The 27,161-nt window shown below is 43.3% G+C and overlaps 1 long non-coding RNA gene across 1 annotated transcript in view; it reads left to right on the top strand.

Moving 5' to 3' along the window:
- The first annotated feature begins 8,231 nt into the window (after positions 1-8,231).
- LOC129210147 (uncharacterized) overlaps positions 8,232-27,161 on the top strand; it is a 116,885-nt gene continuing 97,955 nt past the window's right edge. The window contains exon 1 of the long non-coding RNA XR_008578330.1: positions 8,232-8,425. This is a non-coding gene — a long non-coding RNA (uncharacterized LOC129210147). The remainder of the gene's footprint in view (positions 8,426-27,161) is intronic.

Here is a 27,161-nt window from a genome sequence, read left to right as displayed (position 1 = left end):
TCACAGCTCTGTTCTTGCTGCTACCCAGATGAAATCTCACGCAAATTACGTCAGCCCCCAAACTCTTTATGCCATTGCTGCACAGCCAGGGACCATTAGATAATGAAATGGGGAGAATAATGGGCTTGTTCAGAGGTATTCCCCCACCCCATCAAAATCCCACTTCTGAGACGTGCCTGGAAGTACAGGTGTGCAGCTCTGCAGCTCTCCGCCTCGGCGTCGGGAGATACCTGTGAGCTGGGCTCCGCCTGCACGGCAGCTACTTCTGAAGGGAAGGAACAACTCCTTTGCTTCTCGTTTATCATCATTTCTCCCCAGTGTGTAATGAAGATCACGTAGAGCTCCCCTGTGGTCTGGAGAGAGTAATGGAGTGGTCTCGACAACTTCCTAAATCTGCATTGCTGTCTTAAAGGTCTCCGTCTCTCCCGGGAGGGAGGTGTAGCTGTCAGGGACGGTGGCACTCACGTGTGGGCTGGGAGATGGACCTGAACGGGATTGATCGCTCTCAGGCAGATCCTGTAGAACCAAGTGGCAGGCTAAACTGTTGTTTCAATCAATAACATAAATACAGTGCTCGCTTGGCCCTGGGAAGGTGGGAACTGTGTGGAATAATAGGTATTAAGGTTATTTATTGTCACATGGCACAGAGGTAAAATATTGGGCTTTCCCACCAGTTTGGAGGCTTAAAGCTCATTTAAACCCGCTTTTGAAATCTAATTAAACTGGCACAAATGTCTTTGATTATCCTTGCTTTGCTGTAAGAAGGACTTATTCTTCATCTAGGAATTTATAGTGCTTTGGTTACCTTAATACAAAGGCCAGATTTGCTTGGTAATCAGGTACAGGTTATATTGCAAAACCATAATATCTTCTCATTTGTGCGCTATAATATTAAGACCACAAATAGCCCAGCTAGGGAAGAGAGGAATCCTGCAGCAGCAAGCGCGAATGCAGTGAGATAACTCTGCAAAGACTTTCCTCAGTCGCTGATCACGCCCTCTTGAAGAGGTTTCTGTAGTTTAAATCACGGTAGAAGGGGGCGGTAGTTTTCACCGGGGAAGCCTCACACTTTAATTGCAGAACTTGCAGCTAAAATAAATTCTGAGATGTGTTTGGACGTGCCTCCCCAGCAGCCTGGAGTCCAGTGCTTCTTTGCACAATTCTCTGGTGGTTCTGCTGCTTCTCTCCTTGCCTCACCCTGATCTAACAGCTGGGCTGGAAAAGGGAATTTCCCCTGTTACTTCACTCTTTCTTCCCCCCCCCCCCCGCCTTCTCCTGCAATGTCTCCATTCCCCTAGTACTCACCCTTGCTTACCCTGCTCCACTCCTTCCTCCCTAGGCAGTCCCAAACGTCTTGACTCCTCTCTGAGATAGCAACTACCTCCAAGGGTTGAAGCTTTGCAAGGAGGGAGCTAGTTTTACCTTCCCTTCCCCTCTCTGGGGACTAAACAGGCAGTTTTAAGGACTCAAGCGCTTTCCTTCCTTGGCCGAGACCTGCTGCTAAAATATCTGGTAGTCCAGTTTGTTTATCTGGCGGCTGGCCTTTGAAGGATGTGCTGCCACAGAGCTGTCGTGGAGCGCTGCTTGCCGGAGCAAATGAGAACAAATGAGAGGCAGAGAGATTATGGCCTGAGCAGCAGCAATCCTGCCAAAACCTGGCCTGATGTCCAATAGCTCTTAAACTGTCTAAAGATTTAGACTAAGGGAGATGCCTCACAACAGGTACTGGCAAACAGCAGCTCTGCCTGATTCACCTTCCAAGGGCAGCTCTACAAACTCTATTTCCAAGGTGCTGCAAGTTCTGAGCAATAAAGCAAACAAAGCAATGCACTGCTCTCGTCTTGTGGCACAGCGTCACCTGCCCCCATGCCAGGAGAATGGTGTGTCACCACCTGCAGGGATGTTTCGTGGTGTAATGGGTAGTGTGAGCTAGAGATGGGAGCAAGAGGAAGGTGATGGCATCTGACATCCCTCTTGCATGGGGACCTTGGCCAGGGGACCTCAGCAGCTTTCAGTCAGCCTCTTGCTTCAGAGAGATCTTCAGGCTGAATTGCAGCTTTGTGAGAGGTGCTGTCTCTTTTTCTAAGCCCTTACTGTGTGAGAAGGAGGAAAGGCAAAGCCTGGAGAGGAGGAATGATGGTGGGATCAAAGCCTGCAAGCAAGAGCAGGGGTCAACTTCCCAAGGGAGCTGCCCAAACACAAAGAAAAGTTACAGAGCCAGATTCTGCAGAGAGGATGTTTGCCCTGCGTGAAGGTCCCTCGATGGCAGAGGTTATTGCCAACCCTTTCTATAAGTTTGCTGTATAGTTAGCTCCCTGAAATGGAGAGTTATAGTAATCTGGATTAAGCAGATAAAACCGAGTTTCGGAAAGGGGAATGGCTCGCCCAGGGCCATGTGGCATGGAGGTGCTGAGACAGGGTCTGGGTCCCTACTAGTGCCCTGAGTGACCAAGGTGCCCTGGAGCTCTTGTTTTAGTCCATGGAAAGATTTGGTTTACTAATTGTATTTCTGTCACAAGGACTGTGACTGGCTGTGTCTCTTTGGTGTCTTTCACATGTTTTAAAATAAGAAAAAGTATTTGTAAGGCAACTATAAAACCAGAATTCTCTGAGTGAGGCAGGAAGCTCAGGCTCCCATCTGCCATTTTAGAGGCTGTTTCTCCACAAAGTGTAACACAAAGAGTTGGCCTTGGAGAACTTTTTTTTTTTTAAAACCAGTTACATTGTCTTTCAGATCCACCTTCCCTCCCAGTGAGAGGGGATCAAAGGGACACAGTTAGCTAAGTGTCTGAAATGGATGAGTTCAGGTAGGTTGAAAGTTTTTTTAAATGCCTCATTATTTTAGTATAAGCTCTCAAAGCAATCTCAAGGAAAGCAAGAAGAAACCTACGTCAACTCTCAAAGCTTGATGGAAGCAAACGCGACAGGCTACTCGTTGGTTTCTTAGAGACAAAGAAAAAGAAATTAGGTTGTTCACAGAAAATTTACCTCTGGTTAGTGAGTCAAAATATCCTGCCTCCTACCTCTTCCTCAGCCCAGAGGTCACAGCTGTGTCATTGAACATGTGATGTCAGGGAAATAAAGGATTGGGAACTGATGAGAAGGCAACAGCCCCTTCTCAGTATGGCATAAGGAGCCTGGAAGAAAAGAGGAAAAAGAAGAGGCAATATCAAACTCTGCCGTATCAGCCAACAAGTTCTCTTTATTTTCATGGTACATACTGAAAAACACCTAGAGAGTTTTTTTTATTTTCCCACAGCACCCTACTCCTCTACCTAAAGAGAGAAATAAATATTAGAAAAGAACAGAATGAGGAACTGTAACTTCACAAGGTCATCTAATCTTAGACAGGTGAAGGTGATGGAATAGCTAATAAACATCTTCTCAGGAGACTTGAGCATGTACCAATGTTCAATAACCTTTAATTCTAGTATTTCTGAAAGGCAGATCTATATTAGTCTTCCCCACTCTCATTTACTCTTCATGTGACAGTCCTGTCTCAAAGAATTCTGAGAAGGGTCAGGAAAAGTAGAGGAAAGAAATGTGTATTTTTTTGCTTGTCAGTGATCACTTAGAGTTTTCACCCTACAAATGAGCCATCTCTTTAAGGCTAGATTCACTGTTCACTTGCTGGTGTTGCTCAGAAACTAATTTTCTTAAGTCCTACACTGTTTGGTGTGCTGGTAGATAAACGTGAAAGTAGTTAAGTCTGCAAACACTTCTGGTAAAACAAGGGGTAGGTTGCATTAATGAATGGCAGTGTAATTCCTGATGAGCTGAAATCTGGGGGAGTCATGTATGATGGGACATACACAGATCGTAATAGTCTTGTCACTTTTCGATATCTGAGTCTACGCTTTCCAACTAAAGGCAATTTGCAACTGCCTCGCAAAACAGTTTCTCCATCAGAAAAACATTAAAATTAGAAAAGCAGAAGCAATACTTACTTTTCGCTCTACATTCCTATATGTAGTAGAGCAGTGATGAAGCTGAGAAGACAGGTAACACTCAGTAAGGCTGCGTTGCGCTTGGGGCATGAGCAGGCATCAGCGGTAGGGCTGAGGGACATCTCCAGTGGCCAGCTGACATGGCTAGAAGCTGACTTTCCAAATGGCTTGCCACAAAAAAATAATAAATCAATAAAGCATGTTGGGACAGATGAGGTTCCTGATTTGCCTGAACGACCAATATGTGTGTGAAAAGTCTGTGTGCAATTTTATCACCACAGAAGCAATAGAAGAGGCAATCTTTCTACCTTCTGTCTAACTCCTATTGCCTTGGGGATGCTCGTTCTACACCTGCCAAGCAAACCATTTGATTAAGTACTAAACTTGATAAAAAGTAAATAGCCTATTTAAACATGTTAAACACAACCTGTCACCTACTTAGATGCTATTTAAACATAACCTATTTAAATATGCCTTCATCTAAGTCCATGTGGATTTTGTTTCATGCCACATACCTTGAAAATGAAATGCCTTATAATAACAAAAATGAGGTGATCAAATATGAGAAGAAGCATCAGCTTTGCTTAAAAAATGTAATGAACAGTGACATGACATTGTATTACCAGTCTGTGGCATACATTAATGCCAGAGAGAAGGAAATTCATAGCTCCACAGCTGGCACCTATACTGCACTACCATCACTGCTCTTTGTCAGAGAATTTAAAACTTTTGCACCTCCCCTTCATTTCACAATGTTCCTGAATTTGTCTTCTGTACTATCTATTGACTTCAGAATGTGTCTGAAAAAGGAAAAAGGGACAGGATATAGGTCATCTTAATCACTTCCCATTTTCTGGCCCCACACTTCTGTACCATCCTTGTGTAGACTAACGGGACAATCCTATTCTGCATCTCTTTGCACAGGCAGGGACTGCTCAGTCCCACCCCCGCCCTGTTATAGGTCTAACTGCAGAAAAGGTGACAAGCTTTGCAAGTCTGGGAGGTGGCAGTGCATCCTAGGGATAGCTAGCAATGCGGCTGGTGAGTCAGTAGGACTGTGTCCAGCTGTGGCACAGCCTTGCCATGCGATCTCAGTCAACCGTTTGACTTGGGGTTTGCTGCTCGTATTTTGTCCTGTACATTGAGACCATAAGTTCTTGTTAGGGTCTGTGAGAGTGTCTAGTGCAGTGGTTTTGTCCAGAGCAGTTAAATGCTGGTATGACATTGTTCACAACACCACGCGAAGGACTCCAGCAGCGTCTTCTCCAAGCTAGGAATGAAAGTGCCTTGAACCATGACTTTTGGTAGTACTGTGAATTCAAAATTGAGGTTTATGTGAAGAAGAAAACTTCTTTCCCTTATATTATGGCTCCTCATGGGAGTCCAGACAAGCAGGTGGTCTTTGCTCTCTGTAACTGTCCGTATGAGAACGTGAAGGGTCATTTACTGCCATTTCCATTAACTGTTCCTAATGCAAAGAGGAAATGTTAGTAATCTCTCCTCCCTGGAGGAGAGGTGATGCTTGACCTTCTGTTGAAGGAGGAAAAATGCTAAGAGAGGATGATCTGCTGGGATGCTGTCATTGGTAATAGCAGTGACCTTTTCCCTGTGGTCAGCAGCTGGCATCATGAAGACAAATGACTTCAACTTGCAAGTTTATAGATCTTCTTTGTACTAAGCAAGAAAATTAAAAAAACCCTCCAGAAGTCAAACAGTATTTGCAACTTCAGTTAATGCTTTCCAATTCCTTTATGAAAATAGTTGCTGTGCATGAAAATGTGAGGTATCAGTCCTAATTTGACACCTAGAACAGGCTGGTGGTGGATGTATTGTAGAGGAATTTAGGTGCAGGGTTACATCAAAATCCTCTGCCATTCTAGTGAGAATGAGAGCTCCTGGGAGGATCCAGGGGCTCCCCCCCTTCGGGGTCACTGCCACTCAAAGCATGCAGATTTTTTTCCACTCAAACTCGAAGTCTCTTTAGGAAGGATAATCAGCAACAGTACATATGGTTCCACTTCATTCATGCCCATTTTCACTTCTAGCACTATACACTCACTAGTACCTTGAGGTCAGTATAAAATAGAGTCTGCAGAATTACCATGGCAATAACTGCAATTCCTCCCTTGTGGTTCCAGGTGACCTGGGAGGGCAGCTCTGGCACGTACTTTCTAATTTACTGCTCAGCCTCATTTTCTGCCTATAGAGTTTATTGGGAAGGTCACTCTTCACATCTCATTTCTTTAACCTTGTCCTCATTCTCTTTATTGCAAAGCAAAAGTGGGAGGAAATGATCAGGGGATGTGTGAAGGGAAAGAAGCACAAATATTTTTGAGCAGCTATGGACTTTATTTTGTTTTGGATATTGATATTCGGTGATTGTTGGAAGGTGTCTATGGGAATGTGGACAAAGGCGTGGAAAGTAGGACATGTGCTCAAAGGATGTACACATGGATTACTCAGCTCCATTGCAAACCAAACAGTCCCTACCATTAGCAGCTTAGCAGCTGGCTTTAATTTCTAAGGAACAATATGTCTGTTGGTAATTAAACTGTGGTGTGTGTAAGTTCTCACTGGAGCGGAGTATCTCACAGTGGTGAGACACCAGATCCGTCCTAGCTAAGACTGTCTCTGCAGGTGTACCCTGCAATGTGTCTACAGGAAGCTGAGTGCACAAAGCAGAGACCTGCACCATTCTCCCAGCAAACAGGACAAGCCCAGAGCTCAAGGGTTCAGCTTTGGGCTGCTCAGAGATCACTGTGACGTGGTAGGAGATTTTCAAGTGAATTCTCAATCTCTAGTGTCTCATACTGTGGGATGACGGTGTTGTAACTACATGTCCAGTTTCAGATTTGCTCACTCCCTGTAAGTACTCTCTATAGAGAGCATCCTCTTAACTTCACCGATGTGAATCATGAGTAAGAGCTCCCATTGCCAGGCTGGCCAGGTGAGATGGCTGGCGTGCAGATTTCAAATACTGCAGTGTGTGTGGATCTGGGGGCTTGAAGGGAAGGGCTGGAACTCTCGTGAGAAAGAAAGAGATCAATCAGAAGTGTCATGCTTGGAACAGGTGGCAAAAGAGTTCAGGTGGGGCTACATGTTCATTCCCTCACCTCTGTACCTTCCCACACCTTGCCTTCAGCCTCACACACTTTTGCATTTCCAGGTTTATTAGAATCAGTTGCCTTATTATCAAAATACTTTCCAGAGCTGAAGGAGTTACATTGCTTACATCGAGGACAGCGCTCTCGTTTTTTCTTTTCTTTTTTAATTTTTTAAATGGCAGGGAGTACCCTGAGAATCACAGAGCTGATACTTAGCTGGTCCTGAGTACTGAAACTTAGGATGCCTCCAAGTGCTGGGGCAGTCAGTGGCATTGCAGGGACCACAGTGGGAGACGGATTTGATTCTCAGGTTTGAGGTGAGACAGGTGATTTGAATCCTAACACCACAAAATACATGGGAAAGAAACCCTAGCGCTTTAAGGGCTTTTATGTGAGAAGGCAGGGCCTCAGCAGGACAGTCTAGTTGGCCATGATGAGGATGATGTGCTTTCCAGACCAGGCACTGGTCAGGAGCACTCATCATCTCTGTACTCTGCAAGTATTTCATTTAGGAAACAACCTGAAGCTGAAATGCAGGCAAAGGTGGGTTGTGTTAGTCTTCATTGCTGAGTTGTCTCCCCCAGCCCAGGGAATTATTTTTCTTGTAGTAAACCAACTGATCATTCCCAAATGCATCACTTGAAAGGTCTTAGGCTGCATGCCAGGATATTGGAGCTGATAGAGAGCTCCGGGATGGGGACGGATGGGGTTGGCTGCAGCCTGGAGATATTTACGTGTATGTTCGTGCATTATTTCAGAGAGAGCGAGAGCAGCGTGCTTAGACTAAAATTTACCATTGAAAGGCTCTAAACCCATTTTCAAACTGGCAACATCATTTAAAAGGCCTCGCAGTCCCTGGGATGACTCAAGCAAACCTCCTCCCTCCCCCCTTTCCCTGTGTCTCTCACATCTCACCTTGACCGCAGGTGGGTGGATGTGGCTGCGCAGGGAGGAAGGGGACAGCGGGGGATGGCTGCTGTGACAGCAAGGGGATCGCTGGCAAACGGCAGAGCTGCAGCCCCGGTGCTTCTCGTCAGCTCTCCCCAGCTAAGAGGACTGGGATCGGCTGTGGGAACCCCAGCCCCTGCACTGGGAGGGGAGGTTGGGGAAGGGAGCTGCGGGGGTGTCCCCTTTCGGGTGATGCCTCCTGCACTGTCAGCCGTAAGCTGCGGCTGCGTGCACTGCTCGGTGCTCGCTAACTTTCTCTCAATGAGAGCTTGTGCTTCAGTGATGAGAAAAGCAATTTCTGTACAAACCCATGAAGTGTCTTGAGGGACTGGTTATTTCGAAGCATCTCCTGGCGCTGCAAAAAGTGGGACAGTCTTCCTTTTCCTGTTAGATTTTTACTGTGAATGGATTTTGAAGACAAAAGCTGTAAGTCAGCCCTTTTTCTCTCCTGTTTAGTATATAAAGATCTATGCTTTGTGCGAGAGTCCGGTTTGTGCAGGATCCATTCCAGTGAAGGGAACTTGGCACACGTACTGCAGTATCATCCCTGTGCTGCAGTAGACAGTGCTGTAAGAAAATGAAATTCATTGTCTGTTCCCAGCGGGAGCCTGTCCATCCATCTGCTACCTATCATTGTCTGTCTGTCTTAGAAATTTAAACAGCCACCTTTCCCTGTGCCTCTCACATAAAGGCGGTAATAATAGTAGCCTTTGACATGTCCAGCCCTTTTCCCTCTCTCTTTTCAAAGCTTTGTTAAAAGCAGGGCTTTTCTGGTGAGGAGAAAGGAGAAAAGACAGAGACCGTGTTTGGATTGTAAGTAAGTGACACTTTTCAGGGAAGAGGTTTTTCACACAGGGGAAAGCCATCCAGGGGAGCTGGTCTTCTCTCGGGGTTCAATCCCCACCTGGCCCTGTGGCTGGATAAGCCCCTCTCCCCAGCTCCCACGGGTTGTTGGGGGCCTTGGGGTCTGCACCGTCCTAGGGCAGCAGAGCCCTGGTGAGTGCACAGTGTGTTTCACAGGGGGAAGAGCAGGCACTGATATAGCCAGGGCTTGATCTATGGATTTTTTGGAAAGCAAGGACCTCCATTTCAGAGTGGTGGCAGGGGAGGGGCCCTCTTCCCAGCTCTGGTGTGCTCCGGGCTGCCCAGTTCATGGGTGGGCAGACAGCTATGCTTCTCACCAGCTGGTGCCTGTGTGTCACAGTCGCTTTGGGCTGCAGCTACAGCCTGTAAGAGATTGCTGCAGTAGCCTGGCTTGCAAGGGACAACCAGCAGACAGAGCCCTGATGGGAAAAGGGGTGTTCAATTGCCATCACTCATTCGTGCCTGCATCTCCTTATGCCAGGACACATGGCAGGGCTGGACCTGCGATTTGACCTTATGCTTCCCATGACGGGTACCGGTCTCCCACTTCCCTGCTTGCTGGTGGGGTATGGCTGGACCGAAGCCGTGGTGCTGCAGTGGGGAGTACCAGGGGTGCCAGGGCATAGAAAAGAAATGGGAGACCAGAGCTTAAAAATGGGGGAAAGCAAAGGTCTCCTTAGTATGCCCCAGGCTCCTTGGTGAATCCTCTCCCGGGAATGAATGTTTTCTTAGATCCTCGTCTAAGAGGAGAGGACGATGGGGGTGAAAAAGCACAAGTGAGGAATCAAGGCTTTCTGCTCATTGTCCTCAGCAGGGAGTCCTGCTGGACCCCAGTGCTTCTTGGTGCTATGACCTGTGTGGGCTATGAGCTTCGTAGGGAAAAAAGGAGAAACTCTCTGAGCCACGTCTCTAGAGTATGACCTACTCCTGAGCACCATCACTTCAGCCTCGCAGGGGTTCAACCTCAGCAGCTATTCTTCATCCAAAAGCTAATTTCCTGGGTTGTTCTGACATTTTAGAAGTGGTTGCATCACTTGGAAGTGAGGCTTGTTGCTGAATTTCATAGGCGCAGTGTTGGCAGCTTGCTCTCGCTCACTGCTTGCAGGGACATGCAGAGAAGCAGGGACCGTACGGATCCCCCTGGGAGGCGGCAGATGAGCCCTTCACTCAGTGTGTTGCCTAAGCTCTCTTTCTGAAACCTCAAGGACAGCACACCAGCAAGAAAACTTGCTAAAAATGTGGCATCATAGAACAGCTGCCAGCTTCATGAGGAGGCTGACAGCCAAGGAGTCCTTTGGGTTTGTCTGCTGTGGTCTCAGAGCTTAAGCCACAGAATGAGACCTAGAACTCCTGGGTTTACATCCTGTAAATGCCTGGCTCCATGTAGGCCTCATAAGAGTAATTTAATATATTTTTACTACTTAAAAATAAAATATGTAACTTATGAAAGTGGTAGAAGATCTAGGAGAAATGATGATGTTGGCTAATAAATAAACAGTTCATCTAGAAAACTGAAGGTCGAAGAGGCTAGAGAGACTTGATCTGGCAGTGCAGGTATCATGTGATAAATACTGGCCAAATATAAAAAAAAAATCCTGGCCCAAAAAGCTTATTAAAACTAGAGACATTGATACAGGAGGCTTTGTGAGGTGGTTAATCCTTAGGTTTGCTAAATGGTGCTATATACAACTAAAAGATCTGGGCAGTTTGGTAGACAATTGCACTCCGCTATCCAAGAACAGCATAGAATAATGCCAGTATTTTTCAGCTTCCTTTACAGAAACACATCAGTAATATACTGCACTGTGGCAAAGTGACAGTCGGAATCATCAGATGGGATAAGAAATATGCTGAGCCTAGCTGATACTCTTACATCTGGTGTGGTCTTTCCCCACAGATAATTTCTCTTAGCAGTTTCTCTGGGGAACAACTCATCAATTAGCAGGCTTGCAGCTTGGCTCTGGCTCCAGTTTTCAAAGGGCTTCTGAGGTGGGTCTGTAAAAACTGGGCTTGAGGAGTTGCACACCACAAACAGCTGTGGGATTGCACAGTATAACACCTCATGGTAGGTCAGGCCATAGTGAAGTTGTACTTCTGCAGCTGGAGGCCCTCCTGTGCATTGCTTTACGCCCTGGAGAAAAGCTTCATGCTGAGCCAGGCTTGCAGTGAGTAAAGCTGCCTCTGGTGTCTTGGAGCCAAAAGACCCCACTGGCTTTGGTGGCTCACCTTTCACTGCTCAAGTAATGTGCGACTTTCTGCAAAACTCCTTGCTTCATTTGCTGCTTACCTTTGGAAGATGCAGCTTCCTCCATGGAAAGCTGTGCTAGGTGAGATCTTGGCCAAAGCTTGAACCCTTTTTGCAAGACCCAGCCATTCTTCATGAGGTCCTTTGGGCATGTTCAAATCCTAGACAATCAAATGGGTTTCAGTGGCCCTCTCCACAGCAACCAGTGAAAATGTGGATAATCTCTGTTATTGGAAACCATTGGACATTCTGTACGTGGGAGTGAATACAGATTTCACTTGGTTAAGCACTAAGACAAAAGCTTTGCAGGGATCAGTCATTTCACTGCCAAATGAAAACTGCTTGAAAAATATATTAAGGACATTTGAAGAGTTTTGGTACTAAAATAAAACATTTAACAAAGAATAATTTGCAGTTCTGTAATGTCTTTAGGCAGAGGAGATTTACCATCAGGGTGCTGCCTGGATATTACAAAGAAAGGTTTACTAGAAATACAATAGATAATAAATTAAAGAGATGATTAAATCTCATCCCTGTGTATATGTGTTAATAAAAGATTCCCATAATACTCCTGAAATACAGGAAGTATAAAAGATAATAGCAAAGGTATGCAGGGGAAAGAAAATGTTGTGACTAATCAGTGGATTAATGCATGACCAGGGTGAACAGAGCTGTTGTGGCAGCCCACGCAAATCCCAGCAGAGCTCACCGTTGTACATTAAGAATAAAACTGACCTTGATATGGAGGGCTGCAAAATGTCCAAATGCACTTCCCTGAAATATTGTGCATACAATCAATTCCATCATTAATAAATGACCCACATTTTCCATTCTGATGAACTCAACTCATCTACAGGGGACCCATTGACTAAGTGTAGCTTCCAGAAAGAAACAGAAGAGGGAAACTGGAACTGCATTGTATCGGTACTTGTTCTCTCGATATGCATAGGGTAGAGGTAGATCCACAGCAATATTAATCTTTCTGGGGAATTTGACATCAGGACAAGTTTAGATACCTTAGTACCTGTAGATACCTAGCTCAAACATTCTGTCCAAAATAGTTAGAGGATAGAAACCTCATGCTTTGGCCTCTAACAGCCTTTAACCCTGGCTTTTTCATTCCTCACACAGTAAATCGACTGGAGATTGCTCTGCTTGTTTCTGACAGCACATACTTTCTTAGCAGCCTGTTTTTATGGGCCTTTCAGGCATTTGTAAAATGCTTCTATTCTTAACAATGCAATACATAGAAGTGGGATGGCTGTCTTCCCAAATTAATCCTTGAAATCACTGCTAGCTTTTTTCTTCATTTTCTTCTATGTCCTTTTGGATAAATTATGTCTAAAAGATGGGCATGTGCACACGTATGTACACACACGTATATCAAATTCACAGATGCACATATAAAATCCAATCTGGTCAAATGTAAGTTTTAAAAAATATCAAATCTATTACTCAAAGATCATAAGAGGATTGAAATTAGAAGGGTATTTTAAACATATGTTATTTTGAGTTGAATGTATGTTTGCTTCAAGCTGCTCTATGCAACCATGGAGATGAGAAAAGTACTTTAAGAAAACGAAATTCAGAAATTTTTAAACAGGATAATTCTAGTAGCTGGGGCTGTAAGTGGCATATTAAGAAGTTTTGGAACTTATACTGACGTGGCAAATCTGACAAGGGTGAATATGAAATAGATTTGCAGAATGCAGTTGTGTGATCCTGGTCACCTGTCGGCTGGCAGTATACAAATTCCTGTACAGCTACAAGCTGGCTGTATTTCTTATGTCTCTGTCTTACTCTGTTTATTATCTCCTAGTTCTTGTGTAATGGAAGAGATGAAAGGTGTCACGTTTTCTGCTTTTGAGAGACACGTCTGCAAGGGTAATTCACTGATAAACAAACCAGGATAGCCTGGAATGAAACAGGACCAGAGCACTGATATCTCACTGGGGTCTGGCTGAAGAGAGCAAGTGTTATAGCAGCCCTTTAGGAGAATGCAGATCTAGGAAACCTGGACAAATGTAGGTCACAGGACTCAGGGAGAGGGATAGGATTACAAAGCGAGGATGTCTGGGATTAATATCAGAGGCTAACAAACATTGGAAAAGCTAATCAAGCATGCAGAGAGAGACTCAGATTTGGCATTTAGGGGGCATTTGCCTCATGACTCTGACTGGTGGGAGAGGACCCCGGTGCTCTGCAGGATGCTCACAACAACCCAGAGAGTGTCCCCACTGCAGCAAGGAAACCAGAGCACAGGGATTCATGAAATGTGTCTTACCTTGAAACAGGACATTTTTTGGTGCTAGGTGATAGGGAATTGCATTTAGAAACCTCCAAGTCTGTTACTGGTTTCTGAAGAGTTACACTCTGAAGTGCAGGAGGGTAATGGCATAGGAAAAAGTAAGCTTAAGCCACTGGTGAACTGGAGGAATCAGGGGTTGTCTTCAGCCATCTAGTCCTATTTCTGCAAAGCAGTAAGAGCAGTCTCCAGAAAACATGCCCCAGAGAACAGGCTGGGGCTGGAGAGCACATCTGTGCTTGCCAAGGAGGGGAAGGAGATCCATGCCCCTACCACCACCAAGGTTGCACCTTGGGCTCCCAGCCCGTGCCAAAGGCTCTGTGGATGATTCGGTGGCTGTGCCAGCCCCACACCGGCTCTGCTCCTTTGATGCTGCTGTTTGGAAATCTCCCACAGAGCCAGAGCACGATGATGCTGAAAGCACCAGCTCGCTTTGAATATATAAGTAGCTCAGCGCATTCAATTAGCAGAAAATTTGGTTTGTCTCATTGCTGAACAACTGCAATGTGGAGAAATTTAATTTTATGGTGGCTGAGATCCTTCTGTGTGCAATGACAAACTAAGGAAACTCCAGTAGTACAGCTATCTGTCATCGAGCTATTTTACAATTCCTTCTACTATATAGATGACACAGTGAAAAATTCCCTTATTAGTTTAGATGGCAACAGTTCTCTTTCACTAACGGTAATGGATTGAAATTAGTTGTACAGTCCTTGCACTGCCTGGTCATGAAGGAAGGTCTCCGTCTTAATTAAGAGCTGGCAATTTCATAAAAAGCCACATTTCCACATGTCAGGATCATCAGCCACTCCCTGGCCCCAGTTCCTAGCAGAGAGAAGGATGCAAGTTGCATCTAGTGGGGTGATTTGTTCTCCTGTCTCTGCTTCCAAGACATTGCTTGGGAGAGCTTCAGTTTTGGTGAAAGAAATACGAAGTAAAAGGCCTCGAGTGGGACAGGATGACTAGGGAACTGAAGATGCAGCAAAATTTTCTCACTTGTCTAGTTCAGCTGTTCTATCTCTGGAAGGTACTTCGCTTGAGTCCTGTAGTTCTGTAAGAAAGTAAACCCTGTCGCTCCAGGGCTTCAGCAAATCATGTAGTAGGTATGAAGAAAAAGCTTTCTTTCTGTGCAGCTCATTACATTAATGTCTCCTGAAGTTTCTTCTGAACTTATTGGTACTACCTTCCTCAACACTTACATTGGTTGTTGTTGAAGACCGGATACTGTTTTGTGGTTATCTTTTTCAATACTGTTATGGCAGGTGTGGTGCACCCAGGCAGGGGGAGCGATGAGGAGACAGGAAGATTTTCCCAGCACTTCGTAAGTTGTTTGTGTAAGTAAGAGGTATTACCCTGGATACCAGCATCTAAAAGGAGAAATGGTTTCATTTTTCTTCCCTAGTAGCACTGTGTACAGAAAACAGCTCTGATCAGCACTAATGGGTTCTCCTTCCTGGAAACCTCACTCTAAAGATGAGGCCATGGACATCAATCCAGCCTGCAAAGTTTGGATCTAAAGTCTGCTGTCTGGGTCATAAGTTCTGGCTTTGTTTCTTATCCTCAGTGCACCAGCCTCAAAGTTTGGCTTCAGACGCTGCTGCAGATCTCAGCTTCCCCTGACGCAGCAGTCGTGCACAGCTGGTGTCCATCCACAACTGGAGAAAGGGACGGAGGATCAAAGGGCTGTGCCCTGGAGGTGACATTTGCAGGAAAGGGGCAAAGACATCAGAAAAGCTCTGTTGGGAGTGTCTGTGTAGGTGGAGTTTGTTCTCACTCTGATATCCAGCATTTAGAAACACTATTCCAAAGACAGCTTGTACAGAAATACAAGTGAGAAAAACCTGCCTCAAGCTTAATTTTTTTTTTTTTTCCCAAAAAGAGGTCAGAGGTGACTTGCTTAGAATTGAAATGGTAAAGAGATTTTTGAGAAAAAAGGCATGTCTCACTGAGAAGATGTAATATTTGGAAGCTGAAGGCATAAATTCCTGGTTAAATGAAAAAAGTAAGCTTATCAGGGAGGATAATTCAAAATTTCTCTGAAGATGAGTGGAGTCTTAAGTTTTTCTCGGAAGTTTTACATGAGCTCAGTTATGAGACACTGGCTGTTCATGAGTATTCTGGGTGATTTTGCCTTTTTGTTGGGCTGCAGGTTGGGGCAGATGATCACAACAGCTACTTCTGTCCTGGGAGTCTTGTGCTGGTATTGTTCATAGCGCAACAGCTCTGTGGAGAGATCTTTGAGTCTCCATGGCTCTCGGCAGAGTACTTCTGCCAAGCAGAGAATGTACTTTAAATATGCGCTGAAGAACAATGAAGGTGTCTTGTTGGCAGTGCCTGATGTATTAGTCTTTGATAAGGGATGCAGATCCCTTAAATTATTTAGATGAAAAGGGACGTTTATTTTGTCTGAATGTCAGATCTCCTGGTGAAAGCAGCCAATTTATTTATAAATAAGAACTGCACTTAGTGTGTCTGGAGGGAATATTGATTAAAGGAAATGTTGGAACGGAGATACAACACAGGACAGGATGGGAGATGACCGACAGATTAACATAGGTTAATTCTGAAAGGGAACAAACAATGTGTTCCAAATAATGAACAGGGATGGAGGAAATCAGAAAAAGCTTTCAGAGCTGTTAGATGTCATTTGTAGCCCAGACATGTTGGGCTTTTCCTTCAGACATGTGACAACCTTGAGCGATGAATCCAGAGTTGTGAGGGTTCTTTGAGAAGGAGCCATGAGAACCACCCCAAGACAGGCTTGAGTGCTTGCGGGAGGACCTGTTCTTGGGAAGCAAGATGTGGTTAAGTGTGGGGTTAGGCTGTGAGGGAACGCAGGAGAGAGGAAAATGTGGGGATGCAGAATATATACGACGATATTTTGAAGAAACTGGGCCAGTATATGAATCTAACTTTCATGACCCCATTAGCTGTAGGCTCTGAGGACCTCAAAAGTCATCCTGTGTTTATCCTTCCCGCACCTTCCTGGAGAGGCTGGTGTCATCTTGGGGACTTGGGTGGGGTGCTGTGGCACAGGTAGGATAAGTGGCTTGCTCCATGTCATCCAGCTGATGGTTTTCTGAGCTGCGAGTTAGAACCTAGGTAATCCAACCAGGTGATACTATTGAGTTTTGAGAAATGGGAATTTCTGCTAGTTTCAGGTGTGCTTTTTGGACCTTTTGGGCATCACTAGTTTATTACTTTTCTTCTGTCGGGATCATATGGCTCATCACTGACAAGCAGGGTAGGATAACAGGCTTGTTTGCTTTCTTTCTTTCTTTCTTTCTTTCTTTCTTTCTTTCTTTCTTTCTCTCTCTCTCTCTCTCTTCCTTTCTCTCTTTCTCTCTCTCTTTCTTTCCCATATGTCATGGCCTCTGAAATTTTAGATCTCTAAGGAAATCTCTGTTTTCAAGCAACCGTAGAGATGGTCAAGATCAGCACCTTTTAAATAGTTGAAATTTGAAATTTTCAGTAGAGAAGGGACATTTTTCTTCTGGAATTTCCCATTTTGTTCCCTTTTGAGCCAGTTCTAGGCATTCCTAAATTTCCACTGCATGGATGTCACATTTGTAAAAATATTCCTATGTGATATTCTTTCATGGAAATAACCTTTTCCTCTCTGAGGACTCCATACAATGATGTACGCAGGTGCCAAGGAAATCCTAACCCTTCAGTTTCCTGTAGGAATAACTGCAAGGCTGAGACATTAAAGTCTGTTAACTGGCACAAGTTTGATCTCTGTTGCCTTTTCCATGGATTTGTGGTCCTGAAATTTTTTATGACCCTGTGTATCATTTATACAGTTTTACAGTGAGAATGTAATTTACTGAGCCTACTTCTTCTGCAGAGCACCACCTGTTCCTGCATGCCAGGAGAGAGTAATCTTTATGTGAATTGCTTTGGAGGTTTTCAAGCTGTGGTCCATGGAACCCTGTCGATCTAAGGATTAGGTTTTACAAGCCCATGGAAAATAACTTGGAAAAACAAAGGCATCCCATCTGTAGACTGAAATTTGTGACCCCAGGGGGCCACATTTCCATCTGAACATTTTTAGGAGTTCACAGATGTAAAGAATTTGGAAACTTCTCATGCAGAGTGATCAAAATGGAAGTTTAGAAAAGCTGGTTTAGAATTGCAGGAGACTTGCTAGAAAACCTGTAAACCCCAAGCTCTGAAAAGTTCTGGTTTACATGTTTGGTAGAGCCAGGATGCCTCTTGTGTACTGGTGGCTTAACGAATAAAAGTAAGTGTAGAAGCAGTTACATTTTTCTCCTAAAAAAGCTCCCCTGAAGTCTTTTCAAGAAATTAAATAATTCTTGATGAACATGAATGGTGGATGAAAGAGCTTCTGAGAGTAAGGCCTGATTGCCCAGAATTTGTGGTCAATTCTAAATACCTTCCATTAAAGAACCAAACAATTGGCCTCAAAGAAAGAAAATTGGCAACACTTTGTTCACTTTGTTGTTGCTGGGAATCATTTACTCAGTTGGGCTACTGGTTATAGTGAAGATGCTACTGTAAGTCCAGTGAGATGGGAGATTCCTGATCCATATTTAAGGGAATGGATCTTAAAAATAAAATAAAATAAAAATAATAATAAAAAAAAGCAGAGCTGAAAGAGTCTTGCAGAGTCTTTCACTTCCCAGAACAGCAGCTCCTGAGGCAGGCCATGTCACCAGTGTCCATGCACGATGGAGAAAGTATATCTAGGTATGCTGTCATGCTTATCTATGATGTGGGGTGAACTCAGAAAACCTGAAACATAATTACTGTGTTTTCATCTGGAGCATCTTTGTGATGGAATTTGGACATTTGCTGTCCTGTGGAACAGTACATTGCACACAGTGATACCTTCAGTGATTAACATGTAAGACGTAATGTGTGTATGCGCATAATCAACCTGCATTCGTGAATAGACACTCATATTCTGATCTTTGGATTCTGATTTTTCATATATATTAGCATAAATCTTCAGTAACACATTCAAGAGATCTAATTCTGATCTTAGTGACTAAGTATGGATTTACTCTACAGATGGTTATGAAGTTACTTTGTTTTTATATCATTTTGACAGAAGAATCAATTATAGTGAAATTGCTTTGTGTGTGTTTCCTGTTATCTGCAGGGCATATTTTCAGTGAGTAATATCATATTCAAACTAGGTGGAACACCAGAAGCAGACAAGCATATTTCTAAACAGGATAAATGAGCCCTGGTGAAGCACTGAACTAACATTACATTCCTGCTTATATCCAGCTAATTCACTGCATCATACAATATATCTGGGTGTACGATGAGATTTTTGAAGACATACATAGAAGCAATTCAAGAGGTAATGTACATGAATTTTCAGCAGAGTCTGGGTGCTTAACTGATATTAAGATCTTTGAAAATTGCCTTTGATATTCCGAACAAAAAGTTAAAGAGGGTATTTTTACTTTTGATTAAAAATTGACTGAGTAGATGTAAAGATATATTGCCATTAGCTGAAGGGGAAACATTTGCCAACAAAGCCTACAAAGTCTTCCTTTGGTTTTTATTTGTTATTCATCTTAAAGATTGCAAGAATAGATGGAGAGAGGACAAATGTGTCACACCATTATCTGAAGTTAATCAGATTGCCCTATTCTCCTCACCTTGGGGAAAGCCTGTGAGCCAGCCACGCCAGGAGGGGACCTGGGACCTTTGCTCTTCTATTTCTGAGCGCCTGTAACGCGGTGCTTAAATGCCTGCTTCACTCGGTGAAAACCAGCTTGATGAAAATGGTGGGGGGAAAGGCAGAGGATGGAATACAGATTTCCTTATTTCGTGCTTCTGAGCTGGAAGCTTTGCATTACCCCACAAATCAGCCAGACAAGCTATTGGATTTGTGACTTCCAGGGAGACCGGGGGGGAGCTGTCAGCTGATTCGGAATATCATTAAAAGGGGATTGGGTTGTGGTGTCACGTTTGGGCAAGGGAGGATAACCTTGTGAGAATCACATTGAAGCAGATGGGGTCGGTGTGGCTCATGTGAGGACAGCAAGACTCCAGGCTGTCAAAGGAGTCACAACAAACTGACAGTTTGGCACTGACCTACACAACTGAGAAGGGTTCAAGACCCTCTGATATGAGATAGTATGTGCTCCTCAGAAGGTGTCATCTCAATGATGATCTAAATCCTGAGGCAAGCAGGTTTATGCTTTCTAAAATGCTTGTTTCACAGCAACCATTAGAAAACTTCTTATCATTAAAAACTTCCATCCTTTCTTAGGATTTTACTTTGTTCTTGGACTTCACATCAGTCATGGCACCTACCTCCTCTATAAAAACATACCCGAATGTATGCTTTGGACCCTCTCCATCTTGCTTTGACCCTTGAGCCAGGGCCATACTGGTTTTCTGTATCTCTCTCCCAACATCTGAATTATACTTGCAAATACACCATTTTTCCCAGCATGGAAATTTTCCATATAGACAATGTGTCACCTTCCTCTCTGGTGCCTACGTGGTGAGATGAACACCTCCCTCTTTGGGAACATTGGGTTTGTAGTCTTAGTTCCCATGCGCAACTTGAAAATCCAACAAGGAGTCAAAGTCTTAGCAAGGATTTTCCTATTCACAACCACTTTATTCTTAGAAAGCACCAAGGGAGTTATAAAAGTGTGTGTGAGGGAAATAACCAGTCTTGAACGCATTCTTTCACCACTATCAAATGGTTTTCAAAGCTCTTTCTTGCTCTGATTCTGCCATGTGCTTGCAAATACAACATTTCAGCTTCCTCCTTGTTTGTGTGGGAGTCTGGGTGGCTGAGAGGCAAGTGGCTTTGTACGAGTCCATCGCAGCACCTCAAGCGTGCAACACCCAGAATAAACGGATGGTACCTGACATAGTAGATGAAAAGTAGCAGCTAGTACCTGGTGACCATGTTTGCCAGTCTAGCACTATCAATTAAGGGCATGAAAAAAAATCACATGCTCTATCTGATATCAAAATATGTCAGCCAAATGGACATAGGTATGCTGACAGGAGGGAGATTCCACCAGCTGTCATGTGGGGAACTGGTTTAATTAATCAGTGGTGAGGCATTCCTGCCCAGGTTTAGGATCAATAGCACTGTGAAGATGAGGGCTGCTTTAACCTCCAACAGAGGTCAGCCCAGGACAGGGCTGATACACCCTGTAGCAGCAGTGAAATGGGGATTTCTCCGTGTTTTACTGGATCACATTGGTGTTTGGGGTAAGGACAATGCCTTTTTCTCCTGAGATCTCAATCCAGTCCTTACATCTAGTACTAAATTAATAATTTAATACCTTTTTGTTGTTGTTGTTGTTAGAAATGCATGGTGTAAAGGCAAGGAATTTCATTCTAGCTGCTCCTTACTGCAGAAAAATAGGTTAGTGATCTCTGGAGAGGTCCTTACTTGTCTCTTCTACTCTTGACCAACCACTTCTCTTTTCTACTGAATGTGGTTCAGTTCAGTTCTCATCTGCTGAGTGATTTTTGTGGTCTGAAGGAAGGGAATAGGCACTGAATACAACAAAGGTAGGGAAGTGCAAGATGTGGCCTCTGGTCCCAAACTCTTCTCCCTTCCTGATGAGAGAAGGTGTACTGCTTGAACCAGCAGAGCCATGAAGAGCTGGTTCTTTAAAAATGTCTTAAAGCCTTGTTGGAGCAGTGGCTCTCTGCAGGGAAATGCCGGTACCAATTCCCTTGAGGATGTGTTATTTCCTTCATTTGGCACCTTCTGATTTCAAACCCATCCTGTTTATTTTTAAATAAAGAAAATCCCAGGGAAAAGGCATAGGACTGGAAAGCAGCTATTCTGCAGCCCCCAGAATGCGACTTCACTTGTTTTTCTGGGGTTTTGGGGGGGTTTTGTTTGGTTTGGTTTTTGTTTGTTTTTTTTTTTTTTTTTCTTTTGGGGGTGAAAAGTCTATACCAGGAGGGATTAGAAGAAGAAAATTAGAAGCTACATTTAGTGACGGTGATACTGGCCATTTTAAAATAAGATACAAGAGTCAAAAAAAACAAAAAAAACAACTGGCAGAGAAACTCAGGAAGGTTTAGGGGAGGAGGTCAAGGCTTAGCTGAAAGCGGTAGCTGGTGGGGAAAGCAAAGGACTAAAGCAGAGTGAGGCAATGAGGACAGACAGCAATAGTACGGCACCATTCCTCAAATCCCACTGTTGGCATCCTCAGCACTGCACCCTGGGCTACCTCACCGCTCCTCTGGAAATCCAGGGAGCAGCAGGACCGTGGATATCCATCCCTAGGGAGATACAGCAAACACCTCACAGCCAGCAGCAGCAGTATGTCAGGACAGGACGTGAAGATTAGAGTATTCAAATGAATATCAGAAACTGGAATGTTTTAAATAAAGTCAGATGTTTATGGCTAAATTAAAAGCCTCTCATTAATCCTCTAGGCTGGGACAATGCCAGAGTAGGAAAACTTAATGGTTCCCTCTAAAAATATCCTATCCAAAAAACAATTAGGAGGCTCTTAGTAGGTATAGAGAACAATAAATAATTAAGGCTGTTGATTTTAATGCTTCAGAATTGACAGCTGGAAACGGAGTGTTTGCAAGCTGAGCTAACCGATATCTTTAAAAGACAAGACATACGTATCCCCTGTGCAGATTAATTCTAGGCTATTTGCATATTTTTTCTTGAAAAGTAATCTGAACAGAGTCAAATATGATGCTTATTTCAAAATCTTCTGAGGAAAAGGAGGGAGCAGAAAGTGGCTGCTGCTGCTGCCTTTCACAAGTACCAGTACCCCCAGAGCACTCTGCAGACCACATGCTCACAAATCTTTTGGCAGATAATGAAGAAGCACTATGCCGCAGTGAAATAAGCAGATGTCTGTAGTACTGAGGAATTACATGAAGTTTAGATAAGGTGTCAAGAATAACTTCACTCACTGCCTTGCAGACTGTAATTTTAGGCAAGCACAGCATAATTACTGGACAAATGTTGCAAACGAAAAATGTCTATTATCATTCTTTAATTTAAAAATGCAATTACTGTAGCAATTCTTATGAACCTTTCATGCTCATATTCTGCTTTACTGGCAATAAAGTTTTACTGACATAAAATTCTGAGTAAAGTAAATTTTAGAGTCACACAAACTACTAAACTGAAATTAAAATTTCCATGAGGATAATTGTCATTCTCTTTCCCTAAGACACAGAAACCATATTGTAGGCAGTTCTGTCTAGTTGCTATAAAGCAGCATATCAGAGTCTCATGGATTTTAAACCTCACGGTTACCTGCTTGCAAGTCAACCATAAACCGCACATCGAGAAAATATTTTAGAGGATTCAGTGAATAGAATTGAATAGTAAATATATATGAAACAATCAATATCAGATCACAAATAACCCTTGAGAAAGAAAAGTAGCAAAAGTCATGCTATAAACTCATTATTGCAAGTTATTTATTCAGCTCATGAATGATTAATGTGGCTGGAATTTGGCCAAGACATGATAGATTTATTTGTTTATCAGAAGAGTTGCGATGATGATTATGGCTTTGACACTGGAGTAACTTGGTCCTCTTAATTAACTGCTGCTTTATCAAACTTAATCTTCGGTATTTACAATGGCATAGCGATAATGCAAAAAATGTACAAAGCGAGCGATGCATTGCATCCAGGAGGTTAGAAGGATAAAACCTCTTTCCTTTGCAAAAGTGCCCGTAAGCCCTTATTGACCACTAATCCCAAAGCAGCTGACTATGATCGCTTTTTCCCATTTCCTTCCATACTCACAGAGTTCAGCTGATATTTAGGGAAGGACACGTGAAGTATGGTGTCAGAAATGAGCAATGTATGCAAATCTGGTCTGACAAGGAAATATCCCTGGCAAAGCCCTATGTTGTTGCCTCACAAATGATCCAAAATTAAAGACAATTAATTCTGAGAGAAAAATCTTCATAACTGGATGGGGTTTTTTCCTTTGTGTTTGAGGAAAAGAAAATACAAAAGTCAACCAGCTGAGTTTTTGTGACTTTCCCACCCCCCCATGAACGGACATAGGTTTCAATTCTGTCGGAAGGGATATCCTACATCAGAGAGGAAAAGGTTAACTGGATTGTCTGACCTGTCCTGGTTTTTCTAGTGATTCTCAGGGAAAACTGGCATCTGTGAAGCCACTACACTGAGGTAACCCAGTGGCAGGGCCCCCTCAATCCAGGACCAGGAGTGGCAAAGCCCAATCCTTGCCTGGATTCTGGGATCCAAATGCTTGCTTTTCTTTCCGCTGAAAAACAAGGTATATTATCTATTTAGTACAGATCCCTAAGTTTAAATATCTAAATTTAAGTCAATCTAGCAGTAGACTTGTTCCCAAGTCTACTTGGGATGAAAGGGTTGCCTTTCTTTTTCAGGAAAACTTCAATGAGAGAAAAATAATTGACTATAAAAGCTGCCAAAATGATTTGAAATGATGCAATTTCAAATCTGTTGAGCAATTCCTTTCTGAAAGACTGAGTAGGTCAGAATTACAGATGTGGGAATATCTTCTCTCATTAAAGTCCTCCCTATTCTTCAAGACCCTGCATATGCACAATTATATATTCAATTTGCAATTGAATTTAATTTACATGCTTAATGATCCAGAAACACAAGAACACAGTTATAGGCGAATAGAAAGTTTGGCAACATTCATGAAATAAAGAATGGTTAATCAATCAGATGCCTAGGTTATAAGAAAAGGGAAAGAAAATAAAGATGGGCAGTGAGTCTCGATTCAGAAGCAGAGTGTAGACCACTCTGAGAGTGAATAATCAGCCAAAAGGATGAGAGAGTCCAAGTAATGTCTGAAAAGCAACGTGCCAGATTCAAACCTTATATCTATTGCAGGTTTTCAGTATAACAATGACTCTCAACGCTGCTGTGCCTCAGTTGCCCAATTTGAAACTGAAATAATTATAATTTGTGTTTATATCGTATCTGTTTCAAGTCTTCTTTCAAGAATTTTATAATTTGGCTGGTGTCTTTGAACCATAATGCAAATATGGTTCACGTAACTTTATATAAATCCTGGCACAAATCTGTTGTTTTCTGGCTAATTCTGCAGTGATGCAAAGCACTTAGAAGTTTAGCAGCATGTCCTGTAGAAACACAGTGATAATACATTGCATGAGCCATGAGTCTGGAAGGATCTGGACTGCAAAGGAAGACACTGAGTAGGTTCAAATCAAGCAGTCAGGGAGTGAGGAGTCATAGCAACACCTTCTAAAGGAGGACTGCAGCAAGGACACATCCAAAGAGCAGATCAGCACATGCAGGGTGGGTAACCCAAGCTGATTTTTATTTGCTTAAGGAATTTCCAGAAATAAACATAAGCCAGGAAGAATAATTTTGGCTGGAGATCTGAGTTGTTTACTAGATGGCTATTGATGGTGTGTGAGAATATAGTATTGCCGCCCATTGCAAGAGTACTTTTTCTTTAATTTTCCACTTGACTAAGGGAGAATTTAGGCTTTTGTTTATTTTGTAGCCTTCAAGATTGGGGAGAGAATTTTTTAAAAGAGAGTTCTAAAGTCTAAAAAGCCAGGAAAAAATTAAAATGAACTAAGTGTTCACTGTTGTGGCAGTTTCATAATTTTTCAACCAAACTTCATGTACACTAAAGCATACATTTGGGATATTTTGGGGTAGGCAACCTTTGCAAGAGCTGAAGTAAATCTTTGTAGTACAGAAGTTCATTTCGGCTTCAGTCCAGCGATCTGTGAATCGCTAGTGGCTTCACTAGAACCATCAACTCACCCAAGAGACCTTGTTCAGACTCTGATCAGAACCTGAGGATGGGATGGTAAATCCTCTAGGAGTGATCCCTAAAGGACAATACCGAGACACAGGAAGAGCAGAGTAAGAGGCACTTGCACTTTATTGCTGCTTTCATGCGCTAAATCTGACTTTCCTCTCACTTATTGATTTTGGAAAATGAAGTCCTGATATACTCCAGACTAAGTGAGAAGAATAAAAAAGGATTTCTTACAGCTAGGGAACGGCTGCGCAGTAATTTTAAGAATACTGTAAGTGTTTGATGGGCAGCATAAAATTACTCTTTACTGCATCCATCATCAGAGTTTCTTGTGCAGATTAATTGCCTTTGCTTAATAAGGGAGAGGGGAAGAAAGCAACAGGAAGGATCCAGACACCAAACATAATTTTGTTGAAAACAAGTTGCAAGATTTATTCCAATAACTCTGAGTACTGACAGATAATAGGCTATAAACAATGTAAGACAGTGCCTTGGTCTGAAGAAATATTTTCCTACTGCTTTTGACAGCAGCACCTCTGCGTACTTACACTGAGACTGCCTACCCCAGCCCTCAGTACTCTGTACTCTCGCAGTTCATCTGGGGCTTACTCCAGTTACATCTCCATGATGCATGAGTAGAGACAAGCTTGAATTTGCCTTCATTCCCTACCTTTCATCCACTCTGGCATTTCCCCCGAAGTGCCTTTGCTACACGCAGGAGTTTTATGAAAAGCCATTGGGGGTGGGCAGCATGGGAACAGGACAAGCGGACATGGGAGCGTGGCTGAGCTCCCCAGGCTCTCTGAGATACTCCTGGAGGAGGAATACTGTAGGTGAGGCATATTCAGGCAAGACAGTGATCAGGACAGTCATGCTGCCCTTAGGGACAAGGTGTAGGTTGAGCCAATGTCTTCCACCCATGTTCACATTTCCCTACTTGCAAGCTAGTTATCTGGCTCCAAACCTGAGTCAGGATGCTGGGCCATTACAGAAACTTCAGAGGAGGTTGCTGGAGTTCAGGCTCAAGTGACAGTTGGGTCACAAGGTAGCATGAAAACTCCCTGGGGGCAGCATGATCAAAAAAACTAAGAAGGTTTTAAGGAGACTCTCCCAAAACAAGAAAGGTTCAGAAATTATCTGTGTGGGGAAATGTGGGCTGTACTGGACCTTAAAAGTTTCAGAGGGACCATGAGGAGCTCAGTTGCGTCAGGACTCCTACTGAGAAATTGTTTGATATCTAGTGAACAAAGCGTGTTAGTATCCTGTATGCTCGTTGTTGGATCTCTTTTGCCCTGAAATACTTTGAATTTATAAGAGCTTTCTGGTCACTGAGCAGCACTCTCACCGCATCCAGAAACAACAGAGTGACATGTCTGGATGCAGCTCCTGGTGAGGTACCGAAGGCTTAAACAGTTCAGAGACAGAAAATTGTGAGATCCCATCCTCAACCCAGAAATCATACTGAAAGAAGAAATGTACTTAGCAATGTGATTGAGTCTACACAGCGAACAGCTTCATGAAGCAGCCAGTCATCTTACTTAAAAGTGACAGCTACATTTACCTCATTTAAAATAAAGTTTTTGGGTTGAGGCATATTGTTGGTCATTACATCTACAAGAACAAGTGCAAATAACATACAAGCTCCCTTTCTTCAAGCCTCAAGTGATTTGTTGTTCTAGGTTGTTTTTAATGAGGTTGCTTAACTTTCCCTTTATCGTAATGTTTTATTCTCCTCTTCTTCTATATCCTCTTATTCCAGGGGAGCAAGAAGGTAAAGGGAGCCAAAGGGAGAGATTTCAACAAGATCACATCTGTTAGTGGGAGAAACATTACTGGAATATTGTCTCGTCATTTGCTAGATGCTGCTAATGAAAACATTATGCAATTTGCTGTGGGATAAGAGAGGCTCGTTGCAGATGCAAACAGATGTTTCAGTGCCAAAGTAAAAATGCTGGGAACAATTTTAGCTGTAATTAACATAGTCCACATTATAACA

The sequence above is a fragment of the Grus americana genome, chromosome 9 (assembly GCF_028858705.1).
Source record: "Grus americana isolate bGruAme1 chromosome 9, bGruAme1.mat, whole genome shotgun sequence".
NCBI lineage: Eukaryota > Metazoa > Chordata > Aves > Gruiformes > Gruidae > Grus > Grus americana.
Note: the sequence above shows the minus strand (reverse complement) of the source record. Positions and strands in the feature narration are given on the sequence as shown.